The 16,198-nt window shown below is 48.0% G+C and overlaps 1 protein-coding gene across 11 annotated transcripts in view; it reads right to left on the minus strand.

Annotated features, from left to right (window-relative positions):
• The window catches only part of DOCK7 (dedicator of cytokinesis 7), an 864,306-nt gene that overhangs the window by 542,600 nt on the left and 305,508 nt on the right, over window positions 1-16,198 (minus strand). The window lies entirely within an intron of this gene.

Raw genomic sequence — 16,198 nt, forward strand, 5'->3', positions numbered from 1 at the left:
AAACCTAGTAGCTTAAAAATAAAATAACAGGATCATTGAGATGTCGGTTTAAAATGAAGATACTAAAAAAACTGACACTACATTTGTGCGATGTATACCACGTGTATATATAAAAAATAAGGAGAAATGTGATCAAATGATTTTTGCAATGGCTTACAGCTAGATTCATTCAAGTCCCGATTTGTGATTCCTTAATAGCGATTATTAAGGAATCGCTATTAAGGACTTGCAAATCGGGATTCATGTAGAAATCGCAAAATAAATTGAGATTACTACATCCTCCTTATTTGCGACTAGCAAATTGCTAATCGCAAATAAGGAATAACTCCCCATTCATTCCTATGGGCCAAAGGCCCATAGGAATGAATGGGGAGTTATTCCTTATTTGCGATTAGCAATTTGCTAATCGCAAATAAGGATGCGATTTCAAGGGTGCAGGGGTGTCCAAAGGACACCCTGTAGCACCCCTGAAATGTGAATTTACACTGATGTTGTGCACACACATGTCCAAAGGACATGTGTGTGTGTAACATGCAACTTAGAAAAATGCATTTAAATGCATTTTTCTAAGTTTTCGCTATTTACCACGAGGTTTGACTTCGTGGTAAATAGTGCTCCTAAATTGCGAATTCGCAATTTTAAAATGTTTCATGAATAGCATTTAAGGAATCTCTAATAGAGATTCCTTAAATGTTAATCCTTGCAAATTTGCGAATTCTTTATTAGCGATTTTTGCATTTGGGATGATGAATCCAAAATGCAAAAATTGCACTCGCAAAGGGCCAGATTCTCAGAATCTAGCCCTTTTGCGAGCGCATTTCGCTTGATAAATCTGGCTGTTAGTACATAGCATGGGTGCATGTCTTTCTTATCAGTGTGTACATTCCACTGATCTTCTGAACAACTTTGACATCCATGCTATTGAAAGATATGCAACGAAAATACTATCTGTTCATCAGCCCTGTACTGAATTGCTTCACAGAGAATCCTGAACCGATTCTGTATTATTGAATAGAACATGAGGGATTATTCTTAGTAATAAAAAGGTTCACTTTATATATAATCAGAACATTAGGATCTCGTATACAAACGTACATTGTTTCTCCCAGTACTGTGTTCTTCCCCCCACCCAAGTGCTGATTTACAACTTTCGTTTTCAATGACAGTCATTTTAGGATGTTCCATCATCATCTTGTGCAGACATAACAAAACCCTACAAACAACATTGAAAAACCACTCAGAAAAAGAAATAATGTGCCGTGTATCCAAAACATAAAACAAAGAAATGCCTTTCACTATGGCACTGTATCACACATGTAAAATCTCTCAGTTCCAAATACACCAAGCCATGCTTAGGTATAATACCTTGTAGCAGAGGAGAACATTTTGTTGGTGCATCTTCTTAGTGTTTTCTGTTGAGTTCTTTCTCTCCCTGCAATGCACTCCCCAATATTTTAAACCCATGGAGCAATTTGGTACCAATGTAATACCTTGCCAAACATATGCTGTAAACCGGGACAAGACTCCAAGAACTCCCAAGATTTTAACTAATGTATAGAATAGTCACATCTGCTTTTTCCATATCCATTGTGGGGATGGAATGAATCCACGGAACCAATGCACTCCATAATATGCTTCTGCCCTTTGTGCCCCTGAACGTTCAAATCTGTCCACCAGCAAAGAGTTATTAGACAATCACATCTTATTCTAGCTGCTTACATTCCCATATGAGTTGCAGTGTACAAGCTTTCAGGTACCATAAAACCCACCATAAGAACTGCAGGTATGACAAGGAAAAGACACGATTAATAAAATCAGGCAAACCAACGTTAGCAGAAAAGTATTCAGTATCTTCACCCTCTTAGTAATAGTCTCCAACAGATCCGTGAGTTTATTGTTTCCATTTGTAATTGGAGACCACTGATCCACAGGTATACCATGATGAACTTGGCGAGCCTAAACATCTGAAATTAATTTCAGGGAAAAGATACTATCGCGGGGTTGCAAATACCAGCGAGCAAACAATTAGGCAATATACGATATGTCGCCCACCTGCTATTTCTAATGAAATCTCTTCCTGGCTAGACAACCTTACATTATTTACATCGTCTCTTTGGTGAGGACTTACTACTAGTTAGAAATGCTTGCAAAGAACAAACTCTAGTAGTGTGCCTTCCATTCATCTAAATCTGATTGCTTCCACTAAAAGGCTGACCACTCTCAGATTTTCAGTTGCCCACAAAAAAGAGTGGTAGTGGATCCTCCACTTCCAGTTATTTGGAATGATCATTTTCATATGATTTAATATTCAGGAATGTATTTCAACGGTCAACTACTGACCCGATAAAAGTTGGGGCATGAAGAACAAGTTACTTATCTCTGGTAACAATATATCTGAAAGAGACTTACATTAGTTAAAGATTCCTTACCTTAGAATTACCCCAGGCGTCAGACTGGATCCGGATAAAACATTTTCGTAGCACTACCCTTGCGCTTTGGTAGGTGGCGTTGGTCGACTCTGCATTCGTCGTTGGCGTCGTGATTGCCGGGATGACATCACAGTGTCTACTTAGACGCTATCCATGCGCATTGACGTCAGTTCTTTACACGACATTCCACGCCAGAAGCACAGAGCCATGAAAGACACTGATCACTGGTGCACAAAACTAGTGCCCTGAAAGGGAGTCCTGTACACTAGAAGCCAGTTCGCAGAACGGGGAGGATGGGTGGGGCTTTAAGGAATCTATAACTAATATATTTCTCTTACAGATATATCGTTACCGAAGGTAAGTAACTTGATCATCTGAAAGAGACTATTAGTTATAGATTCCTTACGAAACCAGGAGGTGGGTCTGCGAACCAAGTTCAGACCAGAAAGTCCTGGAGAACGGCCAAAGAAGCATTCTCTCCGGACTTGGCTGTCCAGGCAGTAGTGTTTTGTGAATTTGTGCAGAGATGCCCACGTGACTGTCTGGAAGATGACACTGAGGGCGGCTCCATATCTCAAAGGAGTAGCGGCTGCTGTCGCCCTGGAGGAGTGGCGTGCAGTCCTACCAGAGGTTCCTTTTAGCCAAGGAATAACAAATGTTAATGCAAAGGATGACCCATCGAGAGATGGTCGGTTTCTGCACGGCAGACCTTTCTTGGTGCCCACATAGCCAACAAAGAGTTGATCATCCAACCCGGACCTGTTTTGTGCGATCCAGATACAAAGACAGCGCATGTTATGGATCCAGATGGTAGAGACTCTCTTACTCCTTGGGAGGGGGCGGGAAGAAGGTGGGCAAAGTGGTGTGGAAAGAGGTAACCACTTTGAGAAGAAAAGAAGGTTGAGTTCAAAGGACAACCTTGTTCAGATAAACAGCAAGGAAAGGAGGTTTAGAAGAAGGAGCCTGAAGCTCATTCACCCTGCGAGCAGAGGTGATGTCACCCAGAAAAGCAGTCTTGAGAGTCAAGAGTCTGAGAGGACAATTATGTAATGGTTCGAAAGGAGCACACATATGGTACATCAGAACTAGATTAAAATCCCACTGGGGCATTACGAAGGGAATAGGAGGAAAGAGGTGAAAAAAGAGGTGAGTAATCTATTTACAATGGGGAACTTGAAAAGAAAAGGCTGATCAGGAAGCCGAAAAAAGGCGAAAATGGCTGAAACATAGCCTTTGAGGGTGCCCAAAGCAGAGCCCTGCTGGGCCAAAGAAAGAATGAAGAGGAAAACCTCTGATAGAGGAGCAGAAAGGGGATCCACAGCCTTTGCCATGCACCATGCCACAAATTTGTTCCATCTACAGGCGTATACCGTTTTAGCGGAGGGACGCCTGGCTGCCAAGATTACATTACAGACTTCGGGAGGAAGGTCAAAAGCTGTCAACTGTCGCCACTCAATCTCCACGGAGGTTCGGGTGGAGGACCATGCCTTCCTGCTGCGACAGAAGATCCTCCCGAAGAGGCAGTCTGATCGGAGGATCGATGACCATGTGCAAAAGCTCAGGATACCAGACTCTTCATGCCCAATCCGGAGTCACAAGAATGACTTGGGACCGGTCGCGCTGGATCTTCTTCAGCACTCTGGGCAGAAGTTGTATAGGCGTATAGAAGACTGCAACTCCACTCGCGACATAAAGCGTCTCCGAGCGAGTGCGGCCTTGGAACTTCCAATGTGCAGAACTGCTGACATTGCGCATTCTGTACGGTGGCGAACAGATCTAACCAAGGCTCTCCCCACTGCTGAAAGAGACCTTGCACCACCTCTGAGTGAAGACGCCATTTGTGATCCATCATGCACCGGCAGCTGAGTTCATCCGCCATGGCGTTCAGGGAACCTGCCAGGTGTTAAACCACCAGGGACATGCCCTGATGTTCCAGCCATGGCCAAAGTTTCAGTACCATATGTGGGTGGTGGTGTCCGTGAACACCTGTACTACTCTTCCCCAAACAGAAGGAAGGAATGCCTTCAATGCAAATAAAACCCTTAGAAGGTTGATGTGGAGCCTGGACTCCGCCGGTGACCAGAGGCGCCTGATCCCCGACTCCCTCATATGGCCGCCCGACCCAAGAAGTGATGCATCTGTCACCACTGTGAACTCTGGTTGGAGAAGGGAGCGGGATCTGCCGTTGACCCAATCCTGGTTCGTTAGCCCCCTCTGCAATGGTGTGCAGTGCCCTCCGAAATCTGGACGCAATCTGAAAGATTCCCCTGATGCTGTGCCCACTGGAACTTCCGGTCCTACTGCAGAGCCTGCATATGCCACCTGGCATGATCCACCAGCAGGATGCAGGAGGCCATAAGGCCCAGCAGACTCATGGTCATTCTGACCGCAACCCTAATTAGAGACTGAAAGATCGGAATCATAGCCCGAATATCCTAGACTCGCTGTTCGGGAGGATAAACCTGATACTGCGCTGTATCTAGAAAAAGGAGCTTCTGAGAGGGAATCAGGTGTGACTTCGGCATGTTGATAGTGAACCCCAGGGAATGCAGGAGGTCCACCATAGTCTGGAGGTAGGAGACGACAGCCTGGGGTGAACTTGCCTTCAACATCCAGTTGTCGAAATAGCGGTTGACTGGAACCCCTGATCTGCACAGGTGAGCTGCGACCACTGCCATCACTTTCGTGAAAACCCGAGGGGTGCTGATAAGGCCAAAGGGGAGCAATGTAAACTGAAAATGCTCGGGGCTACCGTGAACCGTAGGTGACGCCGGTGAGCTGGCTGGACAGGGATGTGAAAATTGGCGTCCTGCAAGTCCAACGCTACCATCAAGTCTCCAGGGTCGAGGGCAGACAGGACCTGAGCCAATGTCAACATTTTGATCTTCTCCTTCCAGAGGAAGCAGTTGATGTCCCTGAGATCCAAGATAGGACGCAGGCCTCTGTAGCTTCTTGGATACCAGGAAGTAGTGGGAATAACAACAACAACCTAATTCTGGCACAGGGGCTCGCTTGATGGCTCCCTTGGCTGACAGAGCCGTAACTTCCTGACGGAGAAGGGTCAAATGATCCTCTGACATGCGATGGAGTGTGGGTGGCGTGGAGGGAGGGAGAAGTCTCGAAGGGAAGGGAGCAGCCCCTTCGGACTATCTGCAAAACCCACCTGTCCGACTTGATGTTGCACCAGTGGGGAAGGTGATGGTGAATCCTGCTACCCACTGGCAACCTGTGGCCCTGAAAAGTCGAACTATGAAGGTTTGGAGGCTTCTGCAGAGGGGCGCTGGTGGACTGGCCCGCCCGCTGGCCCCCAGACCCACACAATGGGTCCCACATCCCAGGCCACGCATAGGCTGGGTGGCTTGCGCAGGCCTGTGGCTCTGGGTAGAAATGTGGTGGGGCACCCCTTCTGTAGCCATGAAAGGGGCAAAAAGCAGACTGTGCGAGGTGAGAGGCCGTAGCGAGGCCCAAGGACCCGGCAGTAGCCCTAGAATCCTTAAAGCACTTGAGCGCTTTGTTGCCAAACAAACAACGGCCAACAAAGAGCATGTACAAAAGAGTCGATTGAACATCTTCTGAAAAGCCAGTAGACCTCAGCCAGGCGTAGCTCCTCAGGGCTACTGACGTTGAAATCGTACTGCCTAGGAAGTCGGTGGTGTCCAGCCCACATCGTATTGTGAACATCGCTGCATCTCTAACCTCAGCAACTGCTTGAGAGAGAACGGCCAGGGACTCCTCCGGACACTGTGGCAGCACCTGCGCGACCATGTCCCACACAGAGTGGGTGTAACAGCCCTAGAACCATGCGGTGTTCACGGACCGCAGTCCTAAGCTGGCGGAAGAAAACATCTTTTTCCCAAGATGGTCCAGCTTCTTGCATTCCCTATCTGGGGGAGCAGTAGGGAATACGCCTTTGTAAGTTGAGGCTTGGACCACCATGCTCTTGAGGGCAGGGTGTCGGGAGAGGAAAATGGGGTTGTCTCGACAGGGCGGTGGCATCGGGTAATTATCCTATCCATAGAAGCCCCTGTCCTGGGCTTGGACCAAGTGCCTAGGAGGAAGTCCATGAGAACCTCATTGAATGATAGCTGGGGCCCCGAAGAGGCTGCTGCCGGATGAAGCGCCTCGGTCAGGAGGTTGGTCCTGAGCGCCACCGTAGGAAGCTCAAGGTTCAAGGCCTCAGCCACCCTACGCAACACCACAGCGTAGGAGGCTCCCTCCCCTATAGCCACCTTAGGAGGAGAAAGAATGCCAAGGTCTGGGGAGGTGTCCAGACCACTGGCCTCACCCAACTCCTCTCTCCAGTATGGTTCATCCAACTGGTCTGGCAAAGGGTAAACTGACCACTCCAGTCCTCCTCACCATTCTCTGCCTGTCACACGGGGCGATAAGGAACATCAGGGTAGAATAGTGGTACTAAAGTACCGGTCAGCACCAGTACCGTTCGGTGTCCAAGTCGAGGAGGAGGCCAGGGTTGACGCCAGTTGGGTACCCAACTGGCGTCGGAGGTGTCTTCAATGGATTTGACGTCCGAGGAAGTGTTGTAAGGTAGACCAGTGCCGATCTGGATCCAGGCCTAGATCCCTGGGGGTCCTCCCGTGCCGATTCCGAAGCACCTGGCATCGAAGACCTACAACCCCCCAGCCGAGTCTATGGGCCCGAAGACGCGCCGGCAGAGTCGGCCTGCCCAAAAATGGAATGAAGGGCTTTGTAATAACTATGCAGCGCCAACTCCCTTAAAGGGAGGGGAGATCAGAGTCGACTCAGCAGGCTCCGGGGGCAGAGCCGAAAGACAACGACCTTCCGCATCACGCGTCGCGTTGGCCGACGAGAACGTGAAGAGTGACGGTGCTACTTCGCCTTCTTTTTGTGCTTTTACTTATCCAAAGTCGTAGACGTCGAAGAAGATTGTTGGTGGTGACTCCGCAATCGGGTCAAGGACTTCCCTCTCGACCGGGACCTCGAGCGTCGCATAGCTGACTGCCGGGCCTCCAAAAACCAAAAGTGAGACTGCTCCCGCAAAGACTTCGGATTCATGGCCCAATAGTCGGAGCACGACTTCGGGTCGTGGTCGAGCTCCAGGCACCACAGGCACACAGGGTGCGGGTCCATAACCGACATCAATATGTGACAGAAGTCACAAGGTTTGGAGCCGGTTCGCCGGTGAGACATCCTTGTCTAACGACTCGGAAAACCATGTCGAAAAATACTAGTCAAAAATTGACTGAGGACCGCTCTCTCCGGATCTGCTCTTGCTGGCGCAGAAAAAGAAAGAACTGACGTCAGCGCGCAGGGGCGGCGTCTAGAGTAGATACCGCGACATCATCCCGGTGATCACGATGACGAACGTGGAGTCGACAGATGCCACCTACCGACGCGCAAGGGTACTGCTTCGAAAAATCTAGTCTGACGCTTGAGGGTAATTCTACGGTAAGGATTCTATTACTAATAGTTTCTTTCATATAACTGTTGTCTTCTGAAAAATTATCTCTACAGTGTTAAATACTGTGTGCTCCAAAGCGGATTGGAAGACACTTTACACAGACTCATTTATGTTTCCTGTTTGTAAACCAGAATATCACTTCAACAGTGAAAAAGCCCAGCGCAAGACCCCCTGGTCCTCGCAAATTCAACTCCACCCGCATAACGTATGATGCCGCATCTCTCTCAGCACTCAACCCCGGCCGTCTCCAAGACTGCTACCAAGCCGCCCCAGGACACACCCATGGACCCTTCACTTGCCACTCCTGCAAACTCGACTGCATCAGGACCCACACTAAATCCACAGACTCCAAACAGAGCTCCGACACTAACCACCTGAAGTGCATCCTACTCAACACCCGCTCGGTCCACAGACACGCCATTGAACTTTGGAACCTACTCGACACCACTTCGCCGGACGTCGCCTTCCTTACAGAAACCTGGATGAACGCCTCATCAGCTCCCGACATCGCCATAGCCATCCCGGACGGCTACAAGATCATCCGAAAGGACCGCACCATCCAAACAGGAGGAGGCATCGCCATCGTCCATAAGAACACCATCCGCATCACGACCAGCTCAGACGATAACCTCGCAGCCGCCGAACACCTTCACTTCCAGATCCACACCGACCCCAAGACCACACTCAGAGGCACCCTCATCTACAGACCACCAGGACCCCGCACACAATTCAGCGAAGACATCACTGACTTCATCAGCCCACACGCCCTCCCCTCCCAGGACTACATTCTACTGGGAGACCTCAACTTCCACCTGGAAAAGAAAAACGACAGCAACACCACCACCCTTCTGGACAACCTGGCCAATCTCGGACTCGAACAACTTGTTGATACCCCCACCCACTATGCCGGGCACACGCTCAACCCAATCTTCACCTCTAACAAGCACATCTCCTTCAACCACACCACAGCTGTCCACTGAACGGACCACAGCTGCGTTCACTTCAACTACAAAAAGACCACGACCCACAACCTCCCACAACCAATCCCCCGAAGAAACTGGAACAAAATTACCACCGACCAGCTCTTCACTTCGCTTCACCAAAGCCCTCCTGCCAAATCATCGGACCCAAACCAAGCAGCCACCAACCTCGCACAATGGATCACCCACAGCGCTGACGAACTAGCACCCTTGAAAAACCATAAAATCAAGCAAAGTAGCAAAAAAGCCCCCTGGTTCAACGATGACCTTAAGACATCCAAGAAGATATGTCGTACCCTCGAGAAAGCCTGGAGAAAAAACCCAACCACTGACAACCTGATCACCTTCAAGAACGCCACCCGCAAACACCACCAACTGATCCGATCCACCAAGAAATCAGCATTCAAGGATCGACTTGACAACAACGCCCACAACAGCAAGGAACTATTCAACATCGTCAAAGAATTTACCCACCCCACCGCCGGCACCAACAAGATCACCCCATCCCAAGACCTCTGCGATTCCCTAGCCTCTTTCTTCCACAACAAAATCGCCGACATACATAACAGCTTTGAAAACCAGTCCGGAGACCAGTCCACTCCACCCACCCCCGAACCAAAACCCCCCTCTAACAACCTCTGTGCCTGGAACCCAATCACCACTGAAGACACCATCCGCCTGATGAACTCCATCCACTCAGGATCGCCAACCGACCCATGTCCCCACCACATTTTCAACAAAGCAGACTCCATCATCGCACCCCAGCTCCGAGACGTCATCAACTGCTCCCTCAACTCCGCTACCTTCCCGGAAAGCTGGAAACATGCCGAACTCAGCGCCCTTCTGAAGAAACCCACAGCGACCCCACTGAACTTAAGAACTACTGCCCCATCTCGCTCCTCCCATTCCCTGCCAAAGTTATTGAGAAAGCCGTCAACAGTCAGCTCGCCACCTTCCTCTAATCCAACAAATCCCTCGACCCCTCACAGTCCGGCTTCCGAGCCAAACACAGCACCGAAACCGCCCTCATCGCAGCAACAGACGACATTCGAACACTACTGGACAACGGAGAAACAGTTGCCCTCATCCTACTTGACCTCTCCGCAGCCTTCGACACAGTCTGTCATAGCACCCTCATACAACGCCTCAGCAACGCCGGAGTACAAGGAAAAGCATTGGACTGGATCATCTCGTTCCTCGCCGGAAGAACCCAGAGAGTCCGCCTCCCCCTTTCAGATTGGAGCCCACTGAAGTCACCTGCGGCGTACCACAAGGATCTTCACTCAGTCCCACCCTCTTCAACGTATACATGAGGCCCCTCGCATCCATCGCGCGCCAACACAACCTCAACATCATCTCCTACGCAGACGACACCCAGCTGATCCTCTCCCTCACCAAAGACCCAAACACTGCCAAAACCAACTTACATGAAGGAATGAAAGATGTAGCCGAGTGGATGAAGAACAGCCGTTTAAAACTGAACTCGGACAAAACGGAAGTCCTAATCTTAGGCTCATCCCCCTATGCTTGGGACGACTCATGGTGGCCACCGGCCCTGGGAACAGCACCCATACCAACGGACCATGCACGTAACCTGGGCTTCATCCTGGACTCCTCCCTCTCGATGACCAGACAAGTCAACGCAGTCTCATCATCATGCTTCAACATCCTACGCATGCTCAAAAAAATATTCTGTTGGATCCCCACCGAAACAAGAAAAACGGTCACCCACACGCCGACTGGATTACGGAAACACCCTTTACGCCGGAACCACAGCCAAACTACAGAAAAAAACTCCAACGCATCCAAAACGCCTCAGCCAGACTCATACTAGACATCCCCCGCCAAGCTCACATTTCCGGTCACCTGAAAGACCTCCACTAGCTCCCCGTCAACAAGAGGATAACGTTCCGACTCCTCACCCACGCACACAAAGCCCTCTACGACCTCAACACGCGCCTGTCCTTTTACACCCCCACCCGCCAACTACGTTCGTCCAAACAGGCCCTCGCCGCAATTCCGCGCATCCACAGATCCACCATGGAGGGAAGATCCTTCTCCTACTTAGCGGCCAAAACCTGGAATTCTCTCCCCACCCACCTCCGCCTTACACAGAAATACCTCTCCTTCAGGAAGCAACTTAAAACTTGGATATTCGATAAGTAAAGTACCGCCCCCCCCTCCCACAAGCGCCTTGAGACCCTCTGGGTGAGTAGTGCGCTATACAAATTTTGAACTTGAACTTGAAAGGTTAAAAACAAAAAACAGAGTTCAGTTTAAAATCTTCGAACCTGGCTCACCTGCTTTAACAGAAAGGATAATATTACTTACCTAGTAAGCATCTGTTCTTGGCATGTAGAGTTGTAGATTCACATGCTTTCCATACTCCTGCCATTTAGTATTAGGTCTGGATACTTGCAAGTTGTTTTTCTTCGAAGAAGTCTTTCGAGTCATGAGGTAAGGTGACTCCTCCTTTCAGATATAGTGTGCATGGGCATCAACGGGGAAGGAGGGTCGGTGCATGTGAATCTACAGCTCTACATGCCAAGAACAGATGCTTCCTGGGTAAATAACATTATCCGTTCGAGACATGTAAGCTGTAGATCACATGCTTTGCACAGACTATAAAGCAGTATGCTGCCAGAGCGGTGGCTACCCTGTAATTGTTGTAGTTGTCTGAAACAGTGTTTTGAGTACTGCCTGGCCTACATTAGCTTGTTGCCTCGCTAACACATCTACACAATAATGTTTGGTGAATGTGTGCTGTGTGGATCATGTTGCTGCTTTACTGATGCCAGCTAGGGAAATATTCCCAAGAAGGCCATAGTAGCCCCTATTTTGCGAGCGGAATGCGCTCTAAGGGGTATTACCAAAGCTCTCTTTGCTTTCACATAACATGTCTGAATACATTTTACAATGCATCTTGCAATGCCTGATTTAGATATGGTATTGCCTTTGTATGGTGGAGCAAAACAACAAAGAGTTGCTTTGTCCTGCGAAATTCTTTTGTTCTTTCAAAGTAATATAGTAGAGCTCTTCTAACATCAAGTGTGTGTCGAGCTCGTTCTGCTAAAGAATCAGGTTGAGGAAAGAACACAGGTAACTCAACCGATTGATTGATATGAAAGGCAGAAACTACTTTAGGAAGAAATTTAGGATTGGTGCGAAGAAACACTTTCTCTTTGTGAAGCTGGCATTGGATAGTTAATGCCTGGAGTTCACCAACTCTCCTCAGTGAAATTATTGCGATGAGGAAAGCAACCTTCCACGAGAGGAATTGTAATTGGCATCTATGCATTGGTTTAAATGGTGGACCCATTAGCCTTGTAAGGACTATGTTTAAGTTCCACACGGGTGCAGGTGGGACTCTTGGTGGTATCACACTTTTTAATCCTTCCATACAGGCTTTTTTCACTGGCATTCTGAATAGAGATAAGTGTTGTCTGTTTTATAAGTATGCAGCTACTGCTGCCAGATGTAAGCGAAAGGATGTATAGGTTAGTCCAGACTGCTGTAAATGTAAGAGATAACAGTTGAAATTCTATAAAGAAGCATTAAGACGATTGATATTGCTATTGTTACAATAGAGAACAAATCACTTCCATTTTGCTGCATAACATTCCCTGGTAGTAGGATTTCTAGCCACTTTTATGATATTCATACAGTCTGGTGGCAGGTGTAAATAACCAAACTGAATTAGGAGACTAGAGGTGAGATGCAGCTTTTGGTGTGGAACTACTGACCGCTCCAGCAGGGTGGTGAACCAGGGCTGACTGGCCAATGTGGGAGCTATGAGAATTAGTGTGAGGAATGTTTGCCTGAGCTTCAGAACTACCAGTGGAATGAGTAGGAGAGGCGGAAAAGCGTGAGCAAACATCCCTGAGGCATTGCCTTTAGACAGCAGGTGTGGGAACCTGGAGGCGAAGCTTGGGCATGTTGGGTTTTCTGCTGTGGTAAACAGGTCTATCTGAGGAAATCCCCATTCCTGAAAGTTAGGAAGGAGAACCGGAGGATGAAGTTTCCCACAAGTGGATTTGCTGCCTCTGTTTGCTCAGAAGGGCGGCAATCTGATTGTTTACTCCTGGAAGGTGTTCTGCCAGGGGATAAATTCTGTGATGTATGACCCATTCCCAAATGGCTAGCGCTAACTAAGCGTGTGTGTTGGAGAGAGTGTCCCCCGCCCCTGCTTTTGTATATAGTACACAGCTGTCATGTTGTCCGTTCGGACCAGGACAGTTTTGCCTACAAGGTGAGTTTGAAAGGCTTTGAGAACTAGAAACACTGCTAGCAGCACTAGGTGGTTTATATGGAAATTTTTGTGCTTTTGACTCCATAAGCCTTGGATTGTGTGATCCTGTAAGTGAGCACCCTAACCAGTGAGTGATGCTTTTGTCGTTAGCACTGTCTGTGGAACAGGATCGATGCAGGGCTGCCCTTTGCATACATTTTGTGTGTTCCACAGCTACAGAAAGCGATGGGTGCGGCCGTCAACAAACACTAGTTTGGTTAATCAACCCTGTGAATGGTTCCACTGAGTTGCTAAACATTGTTTAAGGGGACGCATGTGAAGTCTTGCATGGGGTACGATTATGATGCAAGACGCCATTATTCTCAGCAGTTGCATAAAGACTCTGGCTGTTATTAAGTGGTTGGACTGAAACTGAGTGAGAAGAGACTGAATACTGTGAATTCTGGCTGCACTGGAAGAGGCTAGAGCTTTTTGAGTGTCTATGATGGCTCACAGATAAGGTTGTGTGTTCGAAGGCTGCAGGGGGACTTCAAAGCATTCACTGTAAGCCCTAGTTGATGTTGCAGGTGAATTGTGGATTAAGTGTGTTGGAGACACTCCTGGTAAGTGCTGGTTTTTATGAGCCAGTTGTTCAGGTAGGGGAAGACGTGGATATGCGGTCTTCTCAGAGCTGCGACTACTGCCAGGCATTTGGTAAATACTCTGGGAGCAGTGGTGACTCCAAATGGTAGTACTTTGAATTGGAAATGTTGACCTGCTATCACAAATCTGAGATATTTGAGATAAGCGGGGTGAACTGGAATGCAGAAATAGGAGTCTTTTAATTCTAGAGTAGACATAACGTCGCCCTGTTGTAAAATTGGGAGCACTTGTTGAAGTATCACCATGTGAAAATGTTCTAACAGTATGTAATGGTTTAGTTCTCTGAGGTGCAGAACAGATCTTTAGGAGCCGTCATTTTTGGGAATTAGAAAATACAGGAAGTAAACGCCTGACCCTTGATACTGTAACGGTACTGGCTCTATGGCTCCTTTTAGCAAGAGAAACTGGGCTTCATGTTTGAGCAGGTGCAAATGTTCTGGTGACAGTTTATGAGAACATGGTGGAATGTTTGGAGGATTGGTGGTAAGCTCCAGGCAATAACCATGCTGGATAATTCCTAACACCAATTTGTCTATTGTTATGGATTGCTAAATGGGTAGGAATTGTAGATGATGTCCTCCGACAGGTGTTAAGTAATCGGGGGTAATGGAAAGTAAGTCACTGCTTGTTGGGGGAAGGAGAGTCACGGGTGTGGAACCCTTCACCCTATCTTTGCTGTTGTTTCCTGTGTATCCTCCTTTAAAGACGCCTCTAGTGGAGGAAGATTAATTGTTGCCTTTATACGAGGAAACATTGGTGTCTGAGGATGTGGTCTTGGACCCCTCCCACAGTAGAAGGAGCGACGAAAGGAGCCCCGGTTTGAAGGAGACTGTAGAGCTACCATAGATTTAGCTACCTAAGTGCCCTTTTTCATATTCTCCAACGCCTGATCCACATCAGACCCGAAGAGATGCTCTTTATCAAACAGAGTGTTTAAGATGAATTGTTGGCCTTCAGGTTTGTTATGTTATGTTATAGACATTTTATATCGCGACAATTACTCAAGAGTATCCTGGCGAGGCAAAGGAGTTTAAACTGGAAGATTAAAGAAAAAGGTTTTGAGTTGTTTTTTTAAATAACCTAGAGTCATGGATGTCGCGTAAATCCGAGAGAAGAGAATTCTTAGCTTTAGAGGCTTTCACAGAAAGGGACTGGCCGCCAAGCCGCATCCTACGGAATCTGGGAGTCACCAACCAGCGTTGGGAGGCTGAGCGCAGCGCCCTGCTCAGAGCACAAAACGCAAAACGCTTCATCAGGTACATTGGACCAAGGTCATGCAGGGCTCTGTGGGCCAGAGTGAAAGCTTTAAATTGCACTCCGTATGCCACAGGGAGCCAGTGTAGATCGCGCAGGTGCTGTCTTATGCTTGATCTTCTGGAGATGTTAAACAGAATTCTAGCCGCGGCACACTGTATGGTCTGCAGTTCTTTAACCAGATAGCCTGGGATACCGATGTACAGAGCGTTGGCGTAGTCAATGCGAGAGAGGATAAGAGCTCGAGCGACCGTTTCCTTAGCTGGCCTGGGAAGCAGAGGGAAGAATCGTCTTAGAGATTTAAGAGTGCCAAAGCACACTCTGGTAAGTTTCTTAATTTGGGTCGAGAAACGAAGGTCTTCTCCAAACCATATCCCCAAATTATTGACTGGGGTGCCCACAGAGTTTAGTTGGGGAAAGTCAGGAGGTCAAAAAGATTCTCTGAAGGCAGGGGGGAACTGACCATACAAGAGGACCTCCGACTTGTCCTCATTGCACTTCAGTTGAGCAAATGCAAGCCACTGAAACACGGACGAAACCGGAAATCCTTAACCAGATGCGTCTCCGGAGTAATACACTAGTGTTAATTTTATGAGCTGCGGTGTCAGCAGCATGTAACGCACATCTAACAGAAGAATTGGAAACTAGATTTCCTTTATTTATTAAATTGTGTGCTTTTAGCTTTGTGCTCATCTGAGAGATATTGGAGCAATTGCTCCACTTCGTCCCAGTGCGCTCTATCATACCTGGCTAAAAGGCCCTGAGAGTTAGCAGGCCGCCAATGATTCGCCGCTTGGGAAGCTGTTCGTTTGCCAGAGGCATCTATTCACTTTCACTCCTTGCCCGGAGGGGGAGCATCCCCAGAGGTTTGTGAATAAGCCTGTTAACAGCATTAGAGACAACAAGGGATTCTTGGGGTAACTGTCCCTTAATGAAGACTCGATCAAAGGCAGCAGGCTTATACCTTTTATCTATACTGGGAATGAGAATATGAGCCCGAACAGGGTCCTTGAAGATATCATCGATATGTCTCATCATGCCTTTGTGCATAAGGAGATTCTGACCAAACCTGTGTGTACTACTCAAAGTTCCCAACAAGAAATCTTCTTCTAGGGATTCTTTGTGTAGCTGTACACAGTGATATTGTGCAGCTCGAACAAAAAGTTCATTACCTGTGGGTGGATCAATAGTGTAGTCCTTTCAG

The sequence above is a fragment of the Lissotriton vulgaris genome, chromosome 1_1 (assembly GCF_964263255.1).
Source record: "Lissotriton vulgaris chromosome 1_1, aLisVul1.2, whole genome shotgun sequence".
NCBI classification, from domain to species: domain Eukaryota; kingdom Metazoa; phylum Chordata; class Amphibia; order Caudata; family Salamandridae; genus Lissotriton; species Lissotriton vulgaris.